Genomic DNA, 16,026 nt, shown 5'->3' with positions numbered 1-16,026 from the left:
TGAAAGCAGTAATAACTGCCTGGTTATCTCAAAAGGCTATGGTGAGATGACACACCTGAAAGCCCTCCAAAAACTATAAAGTGGAACACAAATACTAGACAGTATTAGTGTTAAAAAATAAATGCTTATCTGAGAAAAAAAATTAAACTATCTCCTCTTTTCACATTAATTGGATAGGAAGTGAAAGAAGCCATTTATCAGAACTATAATCAGCCTGTAATCCATCATGACATACAGGAAAAGCCCAAAAGCTATTTAACTTTTATTTTCTAATATAAGCATTTAACACTATAAATTTCCCCTTAAGGTAGTGCTTTAGGTGCATTTCATACATTTTGGTATGTTATGCTTTCATTTTCATTTGATTCAAGGTATTTTCCCTAGTAAGCTCCTCTTTAACCCATGGGTTTTCAGGACGTGATCATTAATTTCAAAATATTTTGGAATTTCTTGGGTATGTGATACTGATTTCTAGCTTAATTAAATTGTGGTCATAGAACACAGAATATTCTGAAAAATTACCTGTAAAGTGGAAGTATGGAAATCAAGTTCAGTTTTCCTATGGTAAATTAATATGTAATGGTATGCCCAAGGTCAAGGTGAGCTAGGATTAGAGATCAGGTCTTCCAGCTCCTGGTATAATATCCTTTCTTCTACCTTATGTTCTCTTTCAATACCATCTTAAAACCAAAAGACTTGTTAATCTCTCCCTATCCTTCCAAAAGAAAAAGAAAGAAAGGGAAGGAAAATTCCATATTCATCATCTCATTTGATTTTTACTATTTCATAAATCAGGCAAGACAGATGATAGTATTCTGCACACGAAGAAAGTGAAGCTCAGAGAAATGACTTGGCCTGCTAGTCTGCTATGTCTCATTACTCCTCAATTACCCCTTAAAATTAGAGCAAGACAGCTCATTGAAATCCATAAATAATTCAAAAACCTCATTTTAGCCACTATTACAATCACCACCACCTCAGTTCAGAGTAAATTATAGTAAAACTGACTAGGTTTAAGTTTTTAAATCTTGACTTCTCACACCCATTCATTATTAGCAAGATTCAGATAGCAAAGAATTGGTTAATTCCAGGAAAGGAAAAGTAAATGGGCAAAAATATAGGGAGGAAAACTGAGATCTCTGCTTAATAAGTCATAAACTACATAATCATATTTTTCAAACAAAAAATTAGTATGGAAATGAATATATCAAGTTATTTTTTTCTCTTTCAAAGTCACAAACTATTGATTAGGATCTAAAGCACTAAATATTATCTGCTGTTAATATTTATTAAAGCATATTAATATTAAATTAACATTCAAAAATATTAAAATATTTTATGCTAGTCTATTTTTAATTAAATTTCTAAACTATAATTATAGAGAAATTAAATGGCTTTAAGAGTAAAAGGCACACATTCTTACCATATATCATTGACTATGGGTTGCAGAAATTCCCCTCAAGTAGCATCACCACTTTGGCTCAGTTATAAGTAGTAGTAACAGCAATCAAAACTAGAAGTATAAAGAAAAGAAAAAAATATTAGCAGTGGGCAAAATGCATTCAAGTCTTCAAGAAAGTCTTAAATTCAAATTTCACATTTCAACAATTTCAAGGAAACTCGAATCCCTGAACTAGTTCTTTTTTAACTAGTCTAACTAAGAAACTAATAATGTGTGTGATATCCTGTATAAAATTCCAACCCCCTATGCTGGAAAAACCTCTGAAATTAACTTCAAGGACTTACCATAAATAATAGACAAAGGGCAGAAAAAGAAAAAGTCAAGTTTAAGTGTATTCAACTAAACTACTCAATTCAGTTACTCAACAACACATACACTTTAGGTTTCGTTACTATCTCCAGACTGAGTCAAATAACAGTAATCATTCACATAACTGTACCTAATAAGAGCATTTGTAACAATTTTTCCCATAACAATATTCAAGTTCAATAAAAGTCTTGGTGATCATTTTATAAATATTTTAATAGTAGGTACAGGTGTAAAACAGTAACAGATTTAATAACTGCCAAACACACCCTGGAAAGTGTTTCCAGAACACTAGACATTAATAGCAAGGCTACAGAGCAAACTGGTCAGTGATGTGCACCAATGTGCTAGAGCTATAAGGTAAAAAGAAACATGATATAGTTTCCTAATCAGAATTATTATTTACTTGGGAAGAACACACACAAGAAAATTTTAGTGAACTCAGCAAGACTTTAACAAGCATCTTGTAGAAGTCAGCCCCTCTTTAAACACTGAACACATAAAAATGAATAAGAAAATGCCTGTTCATGAAGGTACTCACAATCTTGTGAGGGTAACAAATAAATGCAGATCATTTTAATAAGGTAGAAGCAAGAAAGCGAGAGCACAGTGGTGCAGAAGTGGGGTGGGGTGCAGTTTCAGGAAGGTCAAACATGGGTGTGAGGAGCAAGGCTTGGGAAAGGAGGTCCAGGCATGAGAAGGCAGAAACTGTACCATTTCATTATGGAAGAAAACCAACTTTGAGTCTACTAAGAGGAATTATCTGGACCCACATGAATTCTACGTAGGCCAGTAGATTCTAAGAACCCACACAGTTAAGACCACAACTGCCCTTATAACAAACAGTTAAAAAAAATATAGTTACCATTCAGCGATACTCTATTTTATACATCCTGTTTTACTTATTTAAAACTAAAGCAGCACACAATTTTCTTCTCTTCCTTCGGAGCAGCTGTAAAGCATGTTCTTGATGCTGAGTAAAACAGAAAAGTGAGTTTTTTCCTAAGTAATCTGCATAAGTGATCACCTTATTTCCAAATACAGAAAATTAACCCTGAGTTAAGATTATCCAGGTCAAATTTCACCTCTACTACATCAGCTGATTCAACTTGATGATTCTGAGTAAGCAGCACTATACATTTCACTTAAGAGATGATTATATCTAGCTAATCGTGCCTAAGGCAAAGGAAAATGCCCAGCATCATTTGTGTTTTCTGGATGACCATTTATGTTTAAGAATCACATGGTAACTCTCTCTTTGTGAAAAAATTACGAATTTTCCCATTTGTGTGAAAGGCTATGGACTTATTATTTTTGTTATTAGCTATTATTCAGTAAACGCTTTCCTCAGGTCTAAGCATAGAGCTAATACCTCATATACATTTAACTTAGTCCTCAGAGGCAGGTAATATCTCCATTTAAAAATAAAAAAAATTAGGATCAAAAGTGAGTTGTTTAGGATCACACAGTAGGAAAAAGAGGAATCAGGATGAGTCTGGCTAGAAAGTAGCTGTTCTTGCTGGGTGCTGTGTGGCTCACATCTGTAATCCCAGCACTTTGGAGGCTGAGGCAGGCAGATCACGAACCCAGGAGCTTGAGACCAGCTTGGGCAACATGGCGAAACCCTGTCTCCACAAAAAAAAAAAAAGAAGAAAGTAAGCAATATCTGCATTAGATTGTAGATAAAGGGCATATTACTAGCCTTTTGGACATGGACATATGCAGTTTTCTTTGCTGCTGAGCTGCTAACATTTCTAACATAAGTCAGGAACCATAAAAGTCGTGAAGAATTAACTAGATTTTGTGAATACATAGCTACACATTTGACAGTGGAGAGCATATCAGTAACTCCTTTTAAGTCACAGGTTAAGGCTGCTAAGTGGAAACACAGCACCTCTACTAAGAGGTGCAATACTGGCCAGCACAGGGAAGCATGCTTCTTTCTATGTAACACCATCACTCTAATTCTATTTCCATCAATGGCTACAGTCTGAATGGTGCTGACAGTACTCTCCTGCGGCTACTGTTGAGGAGCAGAACTGCCCTGTAACTTCCTACCTCTGGCCTTGCATCCGTTATGCTCCCCATCAGAAATTCCCTCCTGTTGTCTACTTTCCAGGTATCCAAAGGTCTCTCGCCCTCAAACTGCAACCTGCTATGGCCTCCATCCATCCATGCCTCTAACTGCTCAATAAACATGTATATATGTGGTTATGTGCCTGTTACTGTGCATGCCCCTACCCCTGGAAAAACAAAAGCCCAATCCTGCACTCCCAAGAACCTCTCTGTTCACCAGAATAAAAGTCTGTAAACAAGCAGGTAGCATTCCATGGGACCAGCGCTCTAACAGGTGTATGCAGGGGATGCACAGAGCACAAGGGAGAAGGTGGCTGCAGGTGGAGGGGCAGCAGCAGGGACAGCTTCATAAGGCTGGTCACTGAATTTAAGCCATAATTCAGATTATAGATGATGAAGACCTAAACTAAGACAAGGGAAGATTTTTTTAAAGGGAACAAATCTGACAGACATAGATCTCAGGAGATTAAGTGGGATGGGGATGCTGAGATGTCCCCTGGAGTCAAGGAGTGCTCTGAGGCAGTGCTGTCCAAATAAATGTCCTTCAGTGATGGAAATGTTCTACACAGTGACACTGTCCCACAAGGCAGCCTCTAGCCACATGGAGTACTGGATCCAGCTTGAAACATGATTAATGTGAGTGAGGAACTGAATATTTTACTTCATTTTAACTAATGTTCATTTAAATAGTAACATGTGATCAGTGGCTACTATGTTGGACAGTATTCTTCTAAGGTTTTTGGCTTGAGATAGTTGTATTGAAAGTGTTATTACCAACATCTGGGGAAAAATATTGCAAAGAAAAGCATATAGACACTGAAATATTTGAATAATGAACAAATCACTGAATAGAGGAACAAACCGGGTGATCTCTAAGGACCTCTCCCTGCTAAAATCCCATGACAGATGTACTTATCCTTGGGTTCCAAATAATGATCTCAATATGGTAGCAACAAAATGTAATCTTGCTGTCTCTAGGCCTAAGTATTAAAATATTACTACAAAATAAAAATTATTATACCATTCAGGTAAAAAATAAAAGAAAAATGACATCATGAAACCACAGAAGTCCCAATTTAGGGAATCATCACAGACCAAAGTCAAGCCAGAAAAAATAACTGTTTAGTTAAAAAAAAAGTATTTTGCCAAAAAGAAGAGGGGGCAGAGAGAAGGGGACCATGCAGTTTTATAACAGTCAACATTAGTGCAGGTAATTTCAAATACATTACAGACCATTCACCTCATCAACAGCTCACTTCACTCAGTTTACATGCTTCTGTAGTCTGATGAGAGAAATTACAGAGCTTATCTCATGAAATATGTAATTTTGTACTATAGGGCATTGGTACAAGGTCAGTGGTAATAAAATTTTCCCTAGTAATATGCCGTTTAATCTTATTTGTCCACAACATCCAAAATCAATATGAAATAAAGAATGCTGCTATATGAAAACACTTAACCTGAGAACAGGTTGTATCTAAATGATTCATTGTTAATCTACCAATATTATCCTAATCTGATTGTATTTGGATTTACTATTTTGGTCCTTGACATCTCTTGTAAGCCTCCAAATTCTAGCTTTCCAGAAACAAGAAGCTAGCTTGAGATATAGCTCTACTTCCCTACTGCTTTTCCCAGTCTTACCTCCTAAATCAGGCTGAAATTCTATGTTCTTTTCACTTCTACTGATGAGATTACATCATCAATGTTTTCAACTATTCACATAAAACGTTCTATTTATGAGATTGCAAGACACTATAGAAATGTAGCCTAGCTTCAGAGAAATATACCTCACAAGAATGCCAAACACAATTTTTTTAGTAAAAAGCATGTCTGGCATAACAAGATAGCAATTTTGATGTTTCTCCTCTTTCTTGGACTCTCAGGTTGACTTTCTGAGCTTCAACACCCCATTGCTAGAACAGTCCCACACCTTTTAAAGTCAAAGCCAGTATGAACACATTTTAGCTGGCCCCACCATACCATTCAACACATAACTGTTATAGAAAGTGAGGCAAAAACAATGTCAAGTAATAAGGTCTTTGCCCCAGAAAGTTTATCTGGTGGGGAAGAGTAAACAAAAACAAATAAATATAAAACAAACAGCAGAAGAGATACTGCTGTTAATTAAAAATAATGTTAGCTGACATTCACTCAACACCTATCTGTATCACATTCTTAGCTAGGTCTATTTTAATTTCAATAAAACTGTATTAATTATTCTATGAGAGAGCAAATGAAGAGAAATTATCCTAGTTTTGAGTACTTTATTCACTCAAAAATTACTTATCACAGACCTAAATAAAAGAATCATAAGATGGTATTTTCTTTCCCTTCCATTTAATGAAGAATAACTGCCTTGTAAAATATGAAGAAAAAGGAACCAATTCCTGATATATGACACTGTAAAAAATCTGTGAGTGTCCCATACCTCTGGGTTAATAGTGCCTGGCCAGCGAGTCTGACAGCCCAGACAACAATCTGGGCCCCATCAACCACTGATGGATTCATTCGAACATTTACTACTGTTTAACACAGTTTCAGGCTGAGGGGGAAGCATTACTTTGGACTGAGCTCCTGCACTAGGCCCCAGCAAACCAGACCAAAGCAGAATGGAGTCACTTGTGGTAACTGCCACTTAATCAAACTGAACTCAGCTGCGTACAGGGGCTCGTGCCTGTAATCCCAGTACTTTGGGAGGCCTGGGTAAGATGATTGCCTGAGTCTAGGAGTTTGAGACTAGCCCAGGCGACACAGGGAAACCTCATCTCTATAAATAATTTAAAAATTAGCTAGGCATGGTGGCACACTCCTGTGATCCCACCTACTCAAGAGGCTGAAGCAGGAGGATCGCCTGAGCCTGGGAAGTTGATGCTTCAGTGAGTGAGATCACTCCACAGCACTGCAGTCTGATTGACAGAGCCAAACCCTGTTTCAAAAAAACAAAAACAAACAAACAACAAAAAAAAACCTGCTCTGAAACAAGCCAGTTTTCTATTAAAAACAAAAATAAGAGATTCAAGGCAACCAACCAGAAGAGGCCCAGTTTACCTGAGCTGGGATAATAAGAAAGTTCCCTCTGTTTTAACCCTAAAGGAAAGTAATTTTGAAATGACCAATCTGCTGTTCATTATTTATTTCTGCTTTCTTCGGCCTTTTTCTGCCTATAAAACCAAGCTCCTCTCCTCAGCTCACCAGAACACTCATCCTATTTTATAGAATGAGTGTTCTGTAGTATGATTCAATGCTAGAATCACAAATAAAAGCCAATTAGATCTTTTTTAAAATTAGACAGTGAAACCCGTCTCTACAAAAAATAAAAATAAAAAATTAGCTGGACATGGTGACGCACACATGTAGTCCCAGCTACTCAATTTGCCTTCTGACACTAGCCCACCATTATGCATCAGAAGTATAACTATGACTCACACAAAAGTAAAGCTGTGTTATACAAAAAAAATACCACACCACAAGCTAGAAAGTGCTAAGTGGAAAAGAGAGACACAGGAACCTTCCCTACCATCTGAGAAGTGCACAGTCCGAGACGCTCAGTGAATGGCTGAAATTGTGGATAGTACTAAACCCTATTTACTAAGTATTCTCCTATACATACATATCTATGATAATATATTTTATAAATTAAGCACAGTAAGACTAACAATAACTCATAATAAAAGAGAACAATTATACCAATATACTATAATAAAAGTCACATGAATGTGGTCTTACATGTGTATGCACAAAATATGTTAATATTTTCAGACCACAGGTGACTGCCAGTAACTGAAACCATGGTAAGCAAAACTTAGGATATGGGGGACTACTGAGCATGCAAAGTGCTATGAGAGAAGACTAGTTCCAGCTGCAGTAAACAGTGACACCAAGAGATTGATTTCTGTCCCTTGAGATGCAAAGAGTATACAAATTCGTAATAAAGATAAACTCTTATCACCATCTAAATACTGTGCTACAAGAGGTGGTCAAAGGGGCAGGACAGTGGCTCACACTTGTAATCTCAGCATTTTAGGAGCCTGAGGCAAGAGGATTGCTTGAGCTCAGGAGTTTGAGACCAGCCCAAGCAACATGGCAAAACCTGTCTCTACAAAAAAATTAAAACAAAAAATTAGCTGGACATGGTGACACACACCTATAGTCCCAGCTACTCAGGAGGATGAAGTGGGAGGATCACTCGAGCTTGGGAGGTCGAGGCTGCAGTGAGCTACGATCACACCACTGCACCCCAGCCTGAGTAACAGAGTGAGATCCTGTCCCCGCCACAAAAAAAAAAAGAGGCAGTCAAAGAGCTCCAGACACACAACTTGCTCCTAAAATAAAGTGTGTGTGTATCCACCCGTTCATCTCCTGTGAAGCTACAGAAAACTCGGCGCAGTTTATTTAAACCTACATTTCCCAAATTACAAAAATCAGACTGTGAGAATTAAATGAGCTAACCCATGGGAAGAGCTGTCTGCCTCATTTAACAAGCAATAAAGAGCACCAATCACTGTTACCATCACCACCAGGTGATGCCGCACCAACCTCAACAACCCACCAGAGCTGGGAGCATGTTCACTGCATCTCAGTATCAATCCCAGGGTTTCACACAGAAAGGAGTTCATGGCAACCTCTCGATCGATGTGGATTCAGAACAAAACAAATAATGAACAAATGAGAACACAAAAATCTAAAACCAAGATGATTTAAGTTCAAACTTAGTCCCTACTCTTAAATTTGCCTATTCATTACCACAACAAAAAGTACCAAACTACTAAAAATCAAAGAACTTAGAGGTTGAAAATGGTGAGAAATCCACAGTAAATGTAATTGGTTTTCAAAGGAAAACTTTGATAATCTAATCATATGATGTTTCTGCCTACGTGTGACAGTTAAGCTTCGTTTTTTAATGTTCACAGTTGACAAGTCTGGCCCCAGTCAGCCACCTACAGATCCTAATACTTCGATCCCTAACTTCATTCTTCACTGGGACAAATCTTTTTCTTTTTAAATCTAGCACTTGGTGCAATGCTTGGCACACAGACAACACCCAAAAACATTTGTCAAAGAAGGGATTTTTCCCAAGTGCTGAGCTTAAAAAACAAATGTATCTTCCTAACCTACTTCAACTGGAAAAGCTGGACTTGTCTCACAGTGACCCAGAGTTGGCTCTGTGATCACCACTTTCAAGTGCCACACAGGCATAAAGCATGAGAATTTGAGTCAACGGTTGTTTCAATTCCACCAAACAATTAATGAGCTTCTTTGCAATTGGCATAAAAAGATAAAGTAATAATAACTTGCTCATGATAAAATAAGGCTTCCCGTTTGAGGAAAGACTGTTGTCTAGAACCAAGTAAAAAAGCTGTTCAGCAACATTCTGAATAATCTACCATCATTAGCTACAAAGGTGGACTGGTACCAAGGGCACTATTAAGCAGTTTTCTTTAGCAATACTCAGAGGCAGCCTGAGAACTGGAGGAAAATCAGGGGCCAGCAGAACAGCTGGACAGAGGGCCAGAGGTCCTAAGGGTGGAAGCACTGACCAGAAGGGCGGACCTGAGGACAGCAAAGACAGGGAAAGGCCAAAGGACCCTGGCGCCTCTGTCCAGGATTGTGCAGAGAATACAGATACAAGTTTACCAGTTAGGAAATAAGAGAATTCCAGAATTTTTAAAACTCCCCTGTTCTAGAAAAGTGGGACACTATGTCCTTGGCCGTTCTTTTGGAACTTCCTGTTGCTCTTGACCCCACAAAGATTAGGAAAGCAGTGGCTTCCAGGGAGGTCCTTTAGATGACAGTTTAAACCTTGAAACAAATCCAACTCAAGTAAAAAGATTTTCTTGCCCAAACTGCTTTATATTTTTCCTGCTTTAATTACTGAACCCTATAACTAGAATTCATCCCTGATTCAAAGAGATGCTAAAAATAGCCTGTTTCAGAATGTAGAATGAGAAGTATCGTGTAATTTTGCTACTAAATGGACTCCTTTTTTTAAATAGCTCAGTAACTTTCTCTTCAAATACATTTCTTTTTATCAACCAAAAAATGCAAAGCATTTCAGATGCACATTCAACAGTACTTCTCAATATTAATCTTGTATTTATACGTTTATAAGTGAAATCTCAGGCATATACCAGCCTTACTTAAAAACAGCCTCCTGAGTCTTTCCCTCTAATCATGACCTTCATTAAACAGCTCTGATTACAAAGAGTACCACCTCATTTACATATGATGAATGAATTAAAACAAAGCTGTTATCCAACAGGCTCCCCATTGTAACTGGCAATTTATTAATAACAACTTACATCTGAATCCACAGTGCCATTTACAAAGGGCTTTCATATAAATCATCTCATTTAATCCCCTACAACCTTGACACCTGCAAGATAGGAATTAGTTTAACTATCTTGCAAATTAGGAAACAGTCTAATAGAGTTACTCATCAAAAAAAAAAAAATCAAGAGTCAATAAAGTTGGGAGACATACTCACCTACATCTGTCTCATCTAAGTTCCAAGGTTTATTCCAAACTCCACTCCTTCTGACTGACTCTATCTTCTTCACTATGGTTTCAGGACCACCCCAACCCAGCAAGATCACTCATCCTCCTAACCCCAACAGAACTCACTAGGAGTTATCATCAATATGAAACCCAACACATGCTACTTTCCAATGGGATTTACCTTCACAGGCCTATATTCTGTCTTCGCAACTCAATCAGAAGCCTTATTATGTACATATGCATTAAATTACTGTTTATGATGCCACCTAAGAATAATCTAGTAGACAAATATCTTTCTTTCCCTAACTTCAGCAACCAAACCACGGCATCACCCTTACCTTTGGCCCCACCATCCTGTCTTCAACCAGAAAATCCTTGAAGTTGTTCACAGGCCATTATAAATAAGTATAAAAGATGTTTTCCTTTTTTAAAGTTTTTTATAAATATTTTTAGTAGAGAGACACAGGGTCTCTCACTATGCTGCCCAGGCTCCCAAATGCTGAGATTATAGGTGTTAACCACTGTGCACAGCCCAAAAGGGGTTTTCTTAACTGTGCCTAAAGTTGCCTTACACCCTTTACTGGTTTGAGTCTCTGCCTTTCTCCCATGCCTATATCCCATCCCTGGTCTCTGATTTCATATTGCCTCCTGAGCATCTGCTCAACTGACCAACTAGTTATCCATGTTTTTACTTCCTTGATTTGACTCACCTTGATTCCGGAATATTAACCTGGTTCCTGTTCAGGTGCTGGAACACCTTTAACTTCCAGCCTCATTTTGCTCTCTCAATCCAGATTTTCTAATCTGTCCTCGCATCAACTATACAGTCTGACCCCTACAAAAGGTACCACATGGGCCCCAACACAAGGAGCTGTGGAGCCTTCTACAACTGGCCAGAAGAAGGATAGTGCTGTCTTTTTTTATCTTCAGCTTATACCTGGAGTGCTGCACTTCCACAGCTATTTCAGGAGAAAGACAAATTTAACAGAGGTACCAACAGCAGTTACTCTTAACTCCCCATGGGCCCTTATCTCCTTCCTCTTCAAACTCAGACTTAAAAATCAGGTGACAAATATCCTAAACTAAAATACCTTACAGTCAGCAATCTGTTGGATACCAACAGGTTAGATCATAACCAAATTGGGATTACCACTTAGTTTCATTAAATATGTTGAGTCTTACATTTGGACAAATAATGAAAATCATTATGTAAGTGCACATAGTACACAGAAATCTGTACATTATCAAACAGAAATAGCAAGATGTAAATACTGCATTCCAAAGGTATTTTTTTTGTTATTACCATGACAATTTTTAAATACTCCAAAATCAAACTATATTTCAAAGTTACCTCTATAATACTAAACTGACATAAAGATTCCATGTGCAATTCAACAAATAACTTCAGTTTTCCTTTTTCTCTCTCTGAAGATAAAGTATAACAAAGACATTCATAAACCTCTACCCACAGGGGATCCTATGTGTTCAAACAAGACTAAGAAACACAGCAATAACATTTTACAACATGTCTACATTCAAAGCTCCTGAGCCTCGAGTCAAAACCTACTCATGCTATATCTAATGCAATCAGGCAACTAAATGGCCCACCATCATGCCACAAGAATACAACAATTTATGAGAGAAGATACAAACAAGCAAAAAACAAGGAAAAAATGACCTCCTAGAAATAAATGTAAAAGTTCAGTTACCTAGAAGAAAGTAACTCATTATTGCCAAAAACATTTCTAGCATCAAATTCTATTTCCAATTAATTAAGTAGCAGTAATCATTTAATTAGAGTCATCCAATATAATCCTGTAGGAAACATTCTCTGAGGACCAGAGGCTGCATGGTAAAGGGAAAGATCGGAGGTATGGGGGTCAGCGATCTGAGTGCCAGCCTGGAAGTACCATCGAAAAGCTCTGGACCTTGAAAGTGTTATTACTGTTTTAGTCTTAAGCTCTCCTTTTATAAAAATAAGGCTAATCATACCTCTCCTTAAAATGTGAAGGGGAGGATGAAGTCTTATGGGTAAAGAACATAGCAAGATAGCAGAGGCGTTTAATAAATGGTAGGTATTATTCCTCAACTACTAAAACACACACTGTTGGCAGACAAGCACAATCACCACAATCTGGCAGCTTTACTCAGCCCACTCTTGGCAAAAAGAGTGTATGCAGATGACAGGCCACATCCTCACTCTTTGAGGTTATGGTGGCAACTCTGATCTGTCTCCACATGACAAACCTCATCCTTGTGGTCAGTGGCCAATAGATCAAATACGCCTGACCGAGCTCCTCTTTGATTTCTACAAATAAAGATAATAATGGCCAATCCTGTACTCACTGAAAGAGTACAGGAATGTAGATATTCCAAACAGTAGATATTCTGATATCTGAAATATTCATGTTTATTTTATTTAACTAAAGCTTTATTTACTTTTGTAGAGTTTTCTGTTAATAATTTGAATTCTGCATGAAATGCCAGCTGAATCTGTCAACCATGAAGGCAGGAGGGTATCAAGATCCAGATTCTGCCCAATTCTCTCCATCATCCACCATCATCCATATTCCAGTGACAGGATGCTTCTTTCAAAACCCAGAAGAGCCCAAAGGAAAGCCTTATCTCTGTAGAACCTTTGAGCACAGGAATAATGATTAAATGACTATAGACTCCACATATAAACTGAAGAAATATAAGTGGCAATAAACCTATACACAGGGACAGTCAACAGAATTAAAATTAAAGGCATTCCAGCAAGTTACATCTACAATATTATCTTCTCCCTTCACAACTGCTGAGATAAATGGAATTCCATGGAAATTTCCTAAAATATCTGCTACATAATTCACATACCAAATACACAGAGATTAAATACCATTTTTTTATCAATACCCTTAAACTTAATGATCCCAAATCTTAATACAAAAGTAATCAGTAATTTTTAAAATCCATTTGAAAGCAAATGAATGTTATTACATCTAAAAATGCTGAAAAGACATTATATAAACCCACAAAACCATGAGATTTCAACATAGCATGTCTCTATCTACTATATAACCTATAAATTGAAGCATTTTCAACCTAAGAGAACCAAATTGCTAATCATCTCTATCCTGCCACAAAGAAAGCAATCACCCCCACTATATACCACATTCCTACAACTAAGGAAGTTGAGAGGTGGAGAGAGGATGTGTAGAGTACAGATATTAACATTCAACACTGCTGCGACAGTGTTTCTTCTTGGAGGTAATAAGTAATGCAGAGCGGATGCTCCTGTTTGTCTTTTGGTGACGAATCCAACACAAGGAGATTAAAGTCATGAAAGAGGAGCTGAAACATCTGGCCTTCAATACGAACCAACCAACAACAGAACAGACGCCCAGCTCCCATGGGCATTGTGAAACATCTTACTAAAAACACCTTTTTAATCAGGATTTGTATATGAATTCTCTGCTGGGATGAAAAGCTAACCAGGATTGTCTCTGCCCTGACATGAGGGCATCTAGAAAGGAAAAAATGAGAAGCAATGAGAAGAATGAGCCTGCCGTGCTGAGTCAGAACTCTGCTTTAAGTTCTTAGCCTCTCACTTGGTCCTCACAGCAAGCCTGTGAAGCAGTAACTAGTAGTATCATCACTTTATAAACAAGGGAACTAAGAAACAGAGAAGTGAAGTGGCTTGCCCTAGGTCATACAGTAAATAATAGAGTTGAAAGTCAAACGTAGAAAACCCGTCTTCAAGGACCATGCTTTTAACTAGTAGCCTGCTCTTCTTTTATTTGAAATGAAATAATAATCTTTCTGTAAAGATAACTCAGGAAATGTAAAGCATGTATTCATCCCACTCACCTTACTGTTCACTCTACCATTAAAGGTAAATCTCAAAATATTTTCCTATAGTAATTCTAGGCAAACCATTCAAGCCCTGGGAAGTTTATTGTGTACTTCTGCATCATTTAGTATTCAGAGCCCAAAGGGGATGATAGAGGTGGGTGTTACAGCCTCCAATGAACAAAGAGTACTTTCACAGAGTAGGTAATTGAATACTACCACCAAGCTCCAAGTGGCAAAGCCAAGGTCTGAACTCCCCAATCTACTTAGAAATGATGCCTTTTGGAAATATTTTATTCACTTTGCCTCAATGAATCAAATCCCATGGGATGACTGTAACCTACATTCTGTAACGTTACATAGAGACAATTTGCCCCAGGATTTAGAAAGTGTAGAACACAAACCTACAATAAGTAAATACCAGATATCAAGGCCTTCGTGTGAAAAGTAGTAATCCACAGCTGTTTTCATCAGTGGCAAAGTGGTAGAAAGACAAAGAATCTGCCATAGATAGGGGTAAAGATACTGGCTGAACTGTTAAACTTCTAATGTCGCCATGTGAACTAAAATGATAGATTCGAATCTCCAAGAGCCCCAAAGCACAGCAAATCTGCATCCACTTGCCAGCCAACTCTTTGCTGTGGGCCTTAATCAAATACACAAGGTGCTAGGGAAGGAGAACTTGAGAGAGCCCCTATATCAGGCACCTGTCAAGTCCCTAGATGCAGAGCAGCAGCCTGGCACCAGGAGAAAGGCAAGTAAGGGGACAGAAATCAGCTTTTAGGGTCTCTACTAAAAATATAAAAAATTAGCTGGGCATGGTGACAGGCACCTGTAATCCCAGCTTCACTGGACGCTGAGGCAGGAGAATTGTTTGAACCTGGGAGGGGGAGGTTGCAGTGAGCCGAGATCACGCCACTACACTCCAGCCTGGGCAACAGAACAAGACTCCCTCTCAAAAAAAAAAAAAAAGAGGAGCAGGACAGATCACCTGAGGTCAGGAGTTTGAGACCAACATAGCAAAACCCCATCTCTACTGAAAATACAAAAATTAGCCGGGCATGGTAACATGTGCCTGTAATCTCAGCTACTCAGGAGACTGAGGCAGAAGAATTGCTTGAACCCCGGAGATGGAGGTTGCAGTGACCCAAGATCACACCAGTGTACTCCAGTCTGGGCAACAGAGTGAGACTCCATCTCAAAAATAATAATAATAATAAATAAATAAAATAAGGAAGAGCAACGCAAAGAGAGACCTTCTGAGGAGCCAAAAGCCATGAAGAGTAAAAAGAACTCACCAGTGCCCAGAAAGGCTAGCAGCCAAGCTATAAACAAAGAGAAATCTCCCACCATTCAGAAAGTTGGCAGCTTGGCTCTGAAGCATCAAGAGATTTCCAAGATCTTACTGGGCTTCTAAGTGAAAACTGCTGAAAACCAGTTCGTGATCCCACTCTCAAACTATGTGAATCCAATGGTGAACTGACGCTAACTAATGCTACTTCAAAGCCCAGATCCAGCTCAGTCCCCAACATTAACACTGTGACAAAAGGAGGAGCAAACCCTTTGCCGGGGTAGATATTCCTTAGTCTTTACTGTTCTTAATGTCCAGCAGAAAATAAAAAAATTATAGGGCTGGGTGTAGTGGCTCACACTTGTAATCCTAGCACTTTGGGAGGCCCAGGTAGGCAGATCACTTGAAGTCAGGAGTTCAAAATCAGCCTGGCCAACATGGTGAAATCCCATCTCTACTAAAAGCACAAAAAATTAGCTGGGCATGGTTGGCACATGCTTGTAATTCCAACTACTCAGGAGGCTGAGGCAGGAAAATGGCTTAAACCTGGGAGGCAGAGGTT

At 38.3% G+C, this 16,026-nt stretch overlaps 1 protein-coding gene across 11 annotated transcripts in view; it reads right to left on the bottom strand.

Annotated features, from left to right (window-relative positions):
* The window catches only part of WASF3 (WASP family member 3), a 120,018-nt gene that overhangs the window by 68,638 nt on the left and 35,354 nt on the right, over window positions 1–16,026 (bottom strand). For 4 of the 11 annotated variants that reach the window (XM_035302400.3, XM_035302402.3, XM_078375210.1 and 1 more), the window contains exons 2-3: window positions 2,634–2,741; window positions 1,424–1,513 (exon numbers count right to left, since the gene is read on the bottom strand). The exons of 2 other annotated variants lie outside the window; for them this stretch is intronic. The gene's annotated coding sequence lies outside the window, so the exon portion shown is untranslated. Of the gene's footprint in view, window positions 1–1,423; window positions 1,515–2,633; window positions 2,742–16,026 lie in introns of those variants that run through there. 5 more of the 11 variants (XM_078375213.1, XM_002748937.7, XM_008998053.5 and 2 more) reach the window with 2 other exon arrangements.

The sequence above is a fragment of the Callithrix jacchus genome, chromosome 5, assembly GCF_049354715.1.
Source record: "Callithrix jacchus isolate 240 chromosome 5, calJac240_pri, whole genome shotgun sequence".
Lineage (NCBI taxonomy): Eukaryota > Metazoa > Chordata > Mammalia > Primates > Cebidae > Callithrix > Callithrix jacchus.
This window is presented reverse-complemented; position numbering and strand designations above follow the sequence as displayed.